This window comes from Palaemon carinicauda, chromosome 40 (assembly GCF_036898095.1).
Source record: "Palaemon carinicauda isolate YSFRI2023 chromosome 40, ASM3689809v2, whole genome shotgun sequence".
Lineage (NCBI taxonomy): Eukaryota > Metazoa > Arthropoda > Malacostraca > Decapoda > Palaemonidae > Palaemon > Palaemon carinicauda.
The window spans coordinates 55,116,233-55,128,732 of NC_090764.1; the positions used below are offsets into that span (position 1 = coordinate 55,116,233).

A 12,500-nucleotide genomic window follows, 5' to 3' on the forward strand; every position below is an offset into this window, starting at 1 on the left:
TATTTGAACACTGATTTTCCTCTTTATTTACGACCGAATTTTTTTTAAATATCATTCGTGTTTGATGGGGAAACATAACAGTGAAAACGAATTGTCCCAGTAAGCCGGGATTCTTGAGTCTCTTTATTTATCATGTTCATCTTTATTATTCTGTCTTTTTTTTCAAATAGGAAAATCTCCCTGACGTCATATATATATATATATATATATATATATATATATATATATACATACATACATATATATATATATATATATATATATTATATGAACAAGTACCTTTTGGTATTTTATTATCCGTTCAATGAACATGAGTCCGTCTCAGCTGCTCTCAATTACTTATGAGGTATTTTACATCTTGGTTTAGGATTCAAAGCTATTAGTAGAAACGTTTACGTTTGAGATTGGATAACCTCTATCACAAGGCATCTGTGCGAGAGAATAATTCTGATATGGTTAAAATGAGTTTATATCACCATTTGTTTCATGAACGAGAATATTTGAGTTTAAGATCGAAGAATATATCCTACCTGTAATATCTACCATATGGGGTTTTTCTATTGGCACTCTTGAAAGCACAACCAGAAACAAACGCTGCTTGATTTTTCAAGGAATATCATGGCCCCGACTATTGAAAGGCGTCCTCCGTGAAGCTCCCTGCCGCTATACAAGGGAGATTTTCGCGACTAGAGGGTCATAGTGCTACAAGTAAACAATTGAGGGCTTTTAGAGCTATCATGTACCAAGAGATATTTAGAAACGAACTCTTCACCCAAGGAACTCTTATTGAATTTTTATCTTTGTCCTTAAAAATCCATAAAAGCTGACAATTAACGGTAATAGCGGCGTTAATTCGCGGCGTATTTGGGAAGCCTAAGAAATAATTGAACCCCGTTGAAACATTCTGTCTCTTAAGTATGCTATAAAATCCTTGATAATGAGAGTCGGGAGGAAAGGCCGAAGAGCATTAAAACCCTCTTACACGGCTCTGCAATAGGTTACGGAGCGTATTATATCTCCTGTTAAATGGCTAGTTATTGTACTTATGGAGAACCCCAGGGGACTGAGAGGGTTATGGGGTTTTCCACCTTTCCTTAAGAGCTCCCAGACATTTCTTGCCTGGAGAAAAACCTTAGTTAATTGACAGATCCCGCAGCACATGGGTTGGTAGAAGCACAATTTTCCTGTGGTTTACCTGGAATGCGCAGCGGGTACATGCTTATGTTCAAAGGGAACTGTTAATAAGGTTCATTGGGGAGAAAATCGCTTTCGATTTTACATTTCAACTCCTATTATATTCTGAGAATGAGCGAACTCTTAATTGCATGAAAATTGTCTTGGCTACTAAATGAGGCAGTGCAAGTAACGCAGTACCGAAAAAGATAAATTACACATCCATGATAAATACAGATCAATTACTCCCGCGGATATTCAGTTATTTATGTAAAAATGTTGAAGGTAGTTTAGAGACCACCAAGGTATGTGATACAATCAGACACAATAAAAGAATATTTCATTAAAGAAACTGACTGTAAGATTTTGAATAACTGTACACAAATCTGGTATGATATTGTTAAACATAGATAAATTTATTGCGTTCTGCTCCCTTGAATTTCTATGAATTTATTGACCTTAAAAAAGAAATACTGTTTATGAAATTAATTTTAGGACTGGTCAAAATTTTTTTCCTTCTAAATAGATTCAAATTAATGCGTGTTCTACGCTAAAACCCATTTTCTGAATAAATAGAAAGGGTCTTTATGGCAATTAAGAGGCATAAAATGGCCGTTTATTTTTCAATCTAGATTTTATCGTCGATGGTAAAATGTTTGGGGGGGGGGGGGTAAAAAACGAATGGAATTCTGAAAGTAGATTCATATTTTAGTTCTGTAGAATACTTTGGAGATTGAATAGCTAGTCCTCTTCATTTATAAATATCAAGGTACTGGGAATGCTTAAAAAAATAGAGTTGATATTTGAAAATGTATTACATTTTTTTTCTTAGTGATTTTACCTTTCTTATACCATGGGATTTCACCCTTACCTGGTATGTATAACTATCATTACTCTTGTGGTTTGTTTTGCCATTGTTGTTTGGAGCGCAATTTTATTTTTTTATTTATCTTTTAACAATTTATATAATATCAAGAAACCATTTAACTGATTTTTTTTAATTCGACTATTCCTTGGAAAATTTATAGCTAGGTTCACCTGAACAATGAATTTTTTTTAATACAAAAATCAACTATCTGACTAAATGTGGACTATGAGAAAGCCTTTTATAGTGTGCACCGGCCAATTTTTTCTGAAAGTCCTGCGTTATTATGGAATTCTCTTGAATATGTAGATTTCATTAAGTCTGTTCATGAGCATAACGAGTGCAAAATTAATGTTAGTAGTCCAATCAAATGAATTTTTGGTGAACAGCGGAGTACTCCAAGGGAATGTGTTGTCTCCTATGTTGTTTATTTTCTCATGGATTTTGTAATTCATAGAACAGTTGGAGATGGTGGAAAAGGATTGAACTGGATTGGTAATAGGAAATTAGCTGACCTAAAGTATGCTGATGATGCTGTCCTTATTAGCAAAACACCACACGATTTGCAATGCTTGCTTACCAGATTGCATGATATATTACACGAGGTTGGGCTGAATATAAATAGAAGAAAGACAAAGATGATGAGAACGGAATATGCAATGGAAGATAGAATATCATTGGGAGGAGAAAGGATTAATGAGGTAAAATCATTTAAGTATTTAGAAACTATGATCTCAAATACAAGGTCATTAGAATTAGAGTGTAGGGCAAGATTAAAAAAAGCAAACCAGACAATAGCTAGGTTAAGTAAAATTTGGAAATCAAATCGCCTGAAATTAAATATGAAAATCAGGCTGTGTACTAGTTTAGTGAGATGTGTGTTATTGTATGGACAGGAGTCGTGGTATGACAATGAAACAAACTTCAACAGGTTTTGTAGATTTCAGAACAAAACCCTCAGAGGGATACTGGTTGTTAGATGGTAGGGCAGGATTATAAATGAAACTATAAGAGAGATTACTCGAGTGGCTATGTGGATGAGATCATGATGATGGGTAGATGGAGATGGTTTGGGCATGCTTTTCGCACTCACCAAGAGACATTAGTTCACCAAACGTTTAACTGGGCTCCACAAGGCAATCGAGTAATCTCTTATAATTTTATGTCTAATCTTGTCCTTCCATGAAACTCCCAATATTTTCTGAGGGCTTTGTTCTCAAATCTACTAAATCTGTTGGAGATTAGTTCTTTGTCCTACCATGACCCATGTCCAAACCGTGATACCGATCTCACTAACCTGAAATATAGTTTGATTTTTTATGTAATTTTAGGCGATTTGATATCCAAATTTTACTTAACCTAGCCATTGTCTGATTTTCTTTTTTCAATCTTTCACCAAACTCTAATTCTAAAGACCCTGTATTGGAGATCAGTTCCTAAATACTTGAATGATTGTACTGTACATCATTGATCAAAATAAAAAATTATCATCAATATCTATTTTACACAAGTTTTTATTCTTTAAGTCCTCGGCTATATGATTTTACATTGTGGCTTAATCAAATTGATATTTTCATGAAGTTCAATTTTATTTTGTATGCAAATGGTTGATAACGGCTGTGAAGAATATATTGTGTACACTGAAAGATATGAGCAACACACACAACAATAATGATAATATTACCGTGTGTATCTATCTATCTATCTATCTATCTATATAATATATATATATATATATATATATATATATATATATATATATATATATATATATATATATATATATACTTGCTTGAGGGTACACTCCAGCATATTTCTTTGTTTCTTTATTTCCTTTCCTTACCGGGCTATTTTTCTTGTTGGAGCCCTTTTTCCTATGGCATCCTGCTTTTCCAACTAGGCTTTAGCTAAGCTTAGCTAGAAATAATAATTTGTAGAAGGTTCTCATTAGAGACCCATACATTCGTGCTATGCATGCTGAGGTCATATCATTAGCTAAAAGAAAGTTAGGCGACTTCAACGATGACGACTTCGACGACGACGACGACAGCTACAACGACTATGAGAAATAAGACAAATTCGATGACAACGACGACTTCGACAAATTCGATGACTACAACGACGACGACGACGTCGTCGTCGTCGTTGTCGTTGTAGAAGTCTTCGTCGCTGAAATCCTCGGTGTAGAAGTCTGTCGCTGAAATCGTCGGTGTAGTAGTTGTAGTGGTCGAAGTCATTTGAGTCATTGACGTTGAAGACATCGTCGTTGTCGAAGTCGTTGCCGTCATCGTCGTCGTCGAAGTTGCCGAAGTCGTTGTACTCGTCGTCGCAGTCTTGGTTGTCGAAATAGTTAAGTTTTGAAGTTGTCGAAGTCGGTAAAGTTGTCGTAATCTTTGAAGTCTTAAACGTTGTTGTCCATTACACAAGTAATTTATATTCTCTATCGCCTGAAGTATTCTAAATAATAAGGAAACTATGATTTTGTTAGAGTACAACCGAACTATTTTGATGAAAACAATACATTTCCCAATTTAGGTTTCAGTGTTTTTATTCATTGAAACTTTAAAAAAGAACTTTGGTTCCAGCCGATGTCTCTCTCTCTTTTTTTTTTTTTGGGGGGGGGGCAGATCTCACATTCTCACATTCAGGAGTTCAATACATTGTGCTAGATAAATTCATCAAGATTTTTACAATCAATGCATATATAAGAGTTCAATACATTATGTTAGATAAATTATTTATATCTACAGGGTAAATGGTACTCCTTATTTTGGAGACGTAGCCAAACAGGGATGTTGATATTCTACGAATATCACTTAAAAATGTTCTGCCTTTAACATTCTCGCATGAAGATAACTTGATAGTCATTCCTATTGCCATGTTTTTGTTTTATTTAGTCTTATTTATAAATCATAAAAGTTATATAACTTCTGCCGACTTTTTTCCTATATATTTACCGTCCTTTCTTCATTGCTAGATTCCTAATACGGAGTGTCCTATTAGCAGCTGTTTTGTTTTCACTGCCATTTGATGCCTAATGAATTATTTTTAATGACCTTAACGAAACTGGGCGTAAATGGAACTCGCATCGTTTTAAAAGCTGAAATTCGCCTTTCGCCTAAAATTATGAATAAGACTGAAGATCTGGCGTTAGCTTTGGCGGGTTTATAGTTATTACACAACATTCCTGAAGAATGAACCAGTTCATTTAAAGGGATTTCGCTACCACACAACTCCTTTGATTACGATTTTGCACTAAACTTGAAATTCTATTAAAGTGTCAAACGGACAGCAATAACGTCTCTGGTAATTGTGTTCTAATCATGCATACGATTTGAACAACACATGTATGAAATAAGCAGTCATAGCAGTGAAAGAAAACAAGCCACGATTCACATAATATTTCTTGGTCTATTGCAGGTGGCGTAACTCATAAAAGTTAACATTAATGAAGCTCCGGCAATTGATGCTGTAACAACATAATTAAGCCGCCTTTCAAAAATGGCTAAGAGTGAGCTCTTTTGAGGAAGTCTCTCTTCAATGTAAACTCAGGTATATTTGTATAAAACCTTAGCTAATTACGGTGATATTTTCAGCATTGTATAACGAAATTAAATGGAGGTATCTACTGAAGGCCTTGTCGATATGTTGTTCCATTCGTAAATGTCAAAAATCGTAATATATTAACCTGTTATGCTCTGAAGCTTTCGACAGTACGTGTTTACATAAGAATTAAGTTAAAATAATGCTTCACACAATTTATTATTAACAAACAAGACATATTTTGAATTGCCTTTCATTTGAAGTTACTGTGATTATCTGCAATGCTAATGGAAATTTCAAGACCGCTGTAGGATCTATAGTTTTTATTGAGAGAAAATCTTAATGCAGACTCACGATAATGCTTTTAGCTGCATTGTAAAATGTATTCCACTTATCACGTTCAGAAAATTATGCTAACAGAGCAAACTGAGCGTGAAGTCAATCATTATTTACACATTCACACTGCTTGCAAGAGCATTTCTCTTACCAGTTGCAATATGGGCAACATTCCGTAACGGTTATTGGTCTGTTTATTTTTATAACCATTATGTTTTTAGCTTTGTCAAGAACAAGGGAATAAGAGTGTGCATTAATCTTTGTCTTGGAGATTGGTCGATATAATCGAATCGGTTTTATATTTATATTTCTAGTGGGATACTATCAAAAGATTTTGGTTCGTCCGTAGGGTTAATTTTCAGAATTTGATATTATTATTATTATTATTATTATTATTATTATTATTATTATTATTATTGTTATTATTATTATTATTATTATTATTATTAGCTGATCTACAACCATAGCCGGAAAAGTACTTAAGGACTTAAATAGGGAGAAATAGCCCAGTGAGGAAAGGAAATAAATAAACTATAGAATAAATAATAAATAAATTATATGAAATATCTCCAGACCAGTAACCACGTTAAAATAGATCTATCATATATAAATTATGAAGACTTACGCCAGCCTGTTGAAAATAAAACATTCGATGCGAGTTTGAAATTCTTAATCATTCCAGAATTTGGTCACTGCCTGAACAAAACTTCTAGAAGGTGTAGTGTTGAGCCTTTTGAGGGAAAAGGTGATACTTTTAGAATTAACCACATACATTATTATTGTTATTATTATTATTATTATTATTATTATTATTATTATTATTATTATTATTATTATTATTAGTTAGAAAAGCAGGTTGCTATAAGCCGAAGGGCTCCAAGAAGGAAAAATAGCCCAGTAAGGAAAATAAACAAAGAAATGAATACACCACAAGAGAAGTAATTAACAATTAAGATAAGATATGTTAAGAACAGTAACTACATTAAAATAGACATTTTCATATATAAACTATAAAAATTAAAAAAAACGAGAGATAGAGAAATAAGATAGAATATTGTGCCCTAGTGTATCCTTAAGCAAGATGGTACACTGGTAAGATCTGAATGCAAAGCATACTGTAATTAGAATTATGAAAAATCTTATACAACATGCACGAAGAACTAACTGAATGACGGTGCCAGAGATGATTATCCCGATTAGGATTTTATCCAAGAAATTAAGATGAGAGTAAGCAGCTGAAGACCAGACAGGTGGTCAATACTCGAAACAAGATGGAATGAAATGTATTCAAACAAAATCTGTAATTATATATGAATGGGACAAATAATGCTATATAATTAATTGTTTAATTTTAATTCCAATTTACTTGCTACTAAGTAATTAGAATATATTTCTCGAAAGATAGTTTACCTAGGCTACATATTTATAATACACTTATACCCCGCCCTACGTCGTTGAATTGTTTCAAGCGTGAAGCGATTTTTGACATAGGTCGGATTTTCACCTTATAAGGTGACATATATTCCATATACATATACAGAACACGAAAAAGTACTAATAACTTGCCATACTTTTATAAAAATCAGACGTCTAGATTAATAAGATTCCATATACAGTACAATAATGTACAACGCTGCACTTGATCATTATAATGATATCTAGTATTTGTATCATGTAATCTGGATACTACTTACCTCTGAAGAACACCTTAACTTACCTCTGAAGAACACCTCAAATTTCTTCATTTATTACAACTATCCAAGGTCTTGTTTCTTCTGTCAGTGTCTTTGCAGACCGTTAGCAGTAGTACATAAAAATGAATTAAATTATCACGATGAAATTTTAAGGAAACATATATATATATATAATATATATATATATATATATATATATATATATATATATATATATATATATATATATATTGAGTAACCTTATCCGGAGGATTTACTTTGGTGAAAAGGCTGAAGATTTCGGGATTTTGCTGGGTGGCTGGTGGGGTTGGGATATGAAATATATAAAAATCTTACTTAGGCCCACTATAACTCTCAGATCTGGGGGTAGACACCTACGAATATATCCAACAAATTTAATTAAAAACAGTTGAACAGGCAAACTCAGATGTACGTAGGACTAAATGCCATATAACAGTACACATTAGCGTTGGTAGAGGTAGGCATATTACTTAAGTGCAGCTTAGAGTCCATACCAGTGGTACTGATCCCCTAGTGCCTGGTGGAGGTGTGCCCTTTACTGAACGCTCTAGATAGTTCTGTTGTGAAGGTGATACGCTTTAGTGTTTGTTTATCAGTGCGGCATACAAGATGATATTCAATTTTAAGTATGTAAGGTGTGGAGATTGGCAATACTAGGGTCAGCCATTCTGTTCATAACTGACTGTAGTAGAGGAGGACAACATGATTCATTTTACGCAGATTCACTGCTCGTATCCTTGCCTTGTTTCATCAACTCATGAAGTTACCCAAATAATGATGTAACACATTCGCCCCTCCCTCTCTCTCTCTCTCTCTCTCTCTCTCTCTCTCTCTCTCTCTCTCTCTCTCTCTCTCTCTCTCTATATATATATATATATACACTGTATATACAAATACATATATCCATCATCATCATCATCATCATCATCATCTCCCACGCCTATTGACGCATAGGGCCTCAGTTAGTTTTCGCCAGTTGTCTATATCTTGAGCTTTTGACTCAATACTTCTCTAATCGTTATCTCCTATTTCCCGCCTCATAGTCCTCAGCCATGTAGGTCTGGGTCTTCCAACTTTTCTAGTGCCTTGTGGAGCCCAGTTGAAAGTCTGGTGAACTAATTTCTCTTGGGGACTGCTAAGAGCATGCCCAAACCATCTCCATCTGCTCCTCACCAGGATCTCGTCCACATTGGCACTCGAGTAATATCTCTTATCGTTTCATTTCTAATCCTGTCCTGCCATTTAACTCCCAATATTATTCTGAAAGCTTTGTTCTCAGATCTACTAAATCTGTTGAATATAGTTTCATTGTCATACCACGACCCATGTCCATACAGTAACACCGACCGCACCAAACTGATATATAGCCTGATTTTTTGTTTGCAATTTCAGACGATTTGTTTTCCAAATTTTATTCAACCTAGCCATTGTCTGATTTGCTTTTTTCAGGCTTTCATTAAACTTCATTTCTAAAGACCCTTATTAATCATTCTCCTTCTAATGATATTTCATTTTCCATTGCTCATTCCGTTCTCATCATCTCTGTCTTTCTTCTATTTATCTTGAGCCCAACCTTGCGTGATATTTCATGCATTCTGGTAAGCAAGCATTGGAAATCCTGTGGTGTTCTGCTAATAAGGACAGTGTCATCAGCATACTCTAGGTCTGCTAACTTCCTATTACCAATGCAGTCTAATCCTTCTCCACCATCTCCAGCTGTTCTATGCATTACAAAATCCACGAGGAGGAAAACTACATAGGTGACAACACATTCCCTTTGAGTACTCTACTGTTCACAGGAAATTCATTTGATCGAACTCCACTAACATTAACTTTGTACTTACTATGCTCATGAACAGACTTAATCAAATTTAAATATTACGAGGAACTCCATAATATCGCAGGTCTCTCCACAAAATTAGCCGGCGCACACTATCAAAGGCTTTTTCATATTCCACAAATGGCATCAACAGTGGATTCCTATATTCTACAACATGTCTTAAAATGAAAATTTGATCAGTACAACTTCTAACTTTTCTAAATATATATAGAATATATATATACATATATATATACACATATATACACATATATATACTCATATATATACATACATTATATATATACACACATATATATATGCATATATATATTCACACAAATATATAAACACATGTATATATATATATATATATATATATATATATATATATATATATATATATACAAATATATAAACACACACATATGTGTGTGTGTGTATATATATATATATATATATATATATATATATATATATATATACATACACACATATATATGCATATATATATATATATATATATATATATATATATATATATATATATATATATATATAGTGTGTGTGTATATATAACATATACATATAATTATTCTTTATTTCTATAGTCCGTATGTTATGAAATTTACTGACACTCTTACTTTAACACTATATTTAAGAGTATTACGTCTACAAGGATATTACGAAAAAAATTGTAGACTATCATAACGCCTGCACTCTTCTGTTTTTTTTTTTATGATATTAAAGAGTCATTCACCTCTAAATGTTCTGACTCTGGTTCTTATATATTTCAGAATTGAACGGACACAAAAAAGGACAGTAGGTTAATTATATATTAATATAAAATCTCAGAGAAAAGAACAGACCGCTAGGTACGGGTAGATTAATAGACAATTTTCTACGAACAATTAGAACTTCAGAGAAACATTGTTTAAACGTTTGATGAGATTTTAGCAATCTTAGTAGACCCACTTAACTGACGCCTGTAATTCCAAAACTTAAGATTGAATCTATATTAGCAGGAGTCCTGTCTACAGTGAGCGCCATATTTAATCATTTTTTCTTTAGCTCTTTTCTAAAGCTGATTGCTCTTCGTGATACAGTGACTAATCAGTTCTATTTTGACTTTCCCTCTCATATTTATTATTTTCGACAGCTGCCCTTTAATGCCAACGTGGTAGCAAAGAAAAATATAGATAAGCTGTATCAATAGTAAAACTTACAATCGCCAGGTGTGAAATGGAAAACCACCGAACATGATCGTACATCATGCATGACGCATAGCAAATATTTACGCAGAAGCTTCTGTGCTGAGAAAGTGTGGCAGATGAATGACACATTTCGAGTGTTTCATAACAAGCTCTCGCTCGTGAGTGCAATAATTATCTTACGATTTTGAAAGCAGTAAGCTTTGATCTATAAACTTTTCAGTCAAATGAACAGGCACAATAAGAACAGGTTGTGCGTAGTTGAGCAGTGCTACAGAAACCCATCTCGGCTATTGTGATGTTTGATGGTATCGTAGGTATTTTTGATCATATGATTTTAGCAACAATCCATCTTACATTAGAGGGCAAGGACATCAGAGATAAGTAGAAATGTCAGACAATTGCTACAGGGTTTTTTTTATTTGATGCACACGGAATGTACCCTGGTAACCATTTGAACACTTTCTTAAGGCTTACATGTTCTGCTTATCTTTATTTGAACTGCATGGTCCCCATCTATCTTGTCATAGGGAAAGGCAATTACTGATACAAAAATAGTAAACAATATATTTCGCCTTTCGAATATTAATCCTTCAAGTTGTTCCTCTGATCTGTTCTATTTAGAATATAAATTATTATAATCTGTTTTGATATGCAAATCCCGGATTTGTGGTAATCTTTCCTGGTAGGCTGAATAGTACGAAGCCCATCATTAAGAATGGTGTTAAAAAGTTGAAACTTTCAGAAGACAAAAGAATTAGCTTTTCCATTGGCCATACGAGTGCTCTTGACTTATGGAGATATTTTTGTTAATCGGCTTTACTGATTTTCTTGTTTTACCTTGCCTTTAATCATTTCTTACTATAACAAACACTATGAAATATTAAATTAAAATCCTGACAAATATTGAATTAATGACCGTAATGGGTGAGTTTTCAACAGCTTATTGCAAAAAAGAGAGAGAGAGAAAAAAAAATGGAATTCTTGTAAATATTTTAATGTCGGCTAGCAAAAATTGACTATGTTCTCGGTACGTATAGATTACCTCACTGATTATGGATTTTATATACCTCTTTACAAACAAGACTTTACCACTCTTTGAAGAGGGTATTCCCATGCTAATGCTTTTAACCCAAGGGAATCCTGTTGATTCTTGGCGGAACACTCTTGAAAAGCGATGAACATACTAAAATCGATAAATACTTGAGCATACATCTTTTCCAGCCGATGAGCTGAAGTTGCGTTTCACACACTAATCACATAAAAGCCTCATGGATCAGTGATCAGCTCACAACCAAAGGTTTAATGGCCACCAAACCCGACGGTCTTTTTTTTATTTTCTTTTCAAGTCGAAGCACCCCAGAATGGCTTTAAGTAAACGGTGTTAAAGAACCAACCCCACTAAAACTGCCATTAACTTCAGGAAACAATAAGCGGCAGGTGTTAGCAAGTGCGGCTGCGTGAGAGGGTGAGGTAACAGGCCTATTATTATAAGCATCTCGGGTTTCAGGTTAAAAAAAATCTAGTACTCTTGACTGGAGAGAGAGAGAGAGAGAGAGAGAGAGAGAGATCTAACAAAAAGATATTTTAGGAGAGAACGGGGAACAGAGATAGAGATAAAGGAGTGATGGCTGTTATTTGAAAAAAATAAAAGCCTCGGGGAAAATAGCTGCAGTCGGTTTTTAAATTATAAACGAGATTTTCTTGAACCAAAAATTAACTCCATAAGGTCAGTAGAATACGAATATCTCTCAACTTTCACTTCATAGTGCAATTGCAGGTTTTCCCCCTTTTACACCTCTTCGATGGAGTACCTACCCGACCACAACAACCCTCCA

General features: G+C 33.9%; 1 protein-coding gene across 5 annotated transcripts in view; it reads left to right on the forward strand.

Moving 5' to 3' along the window:
* Window positions 1-12,500, forward strand: part of LOC137632043 (histone-lysine N-methyltransferase PRDM16-like) — a 285,040-nt gene that overhangs the window by 131,647 nt on the left and 140,893 nt on the right. The window lies entirely within an intron of this gene.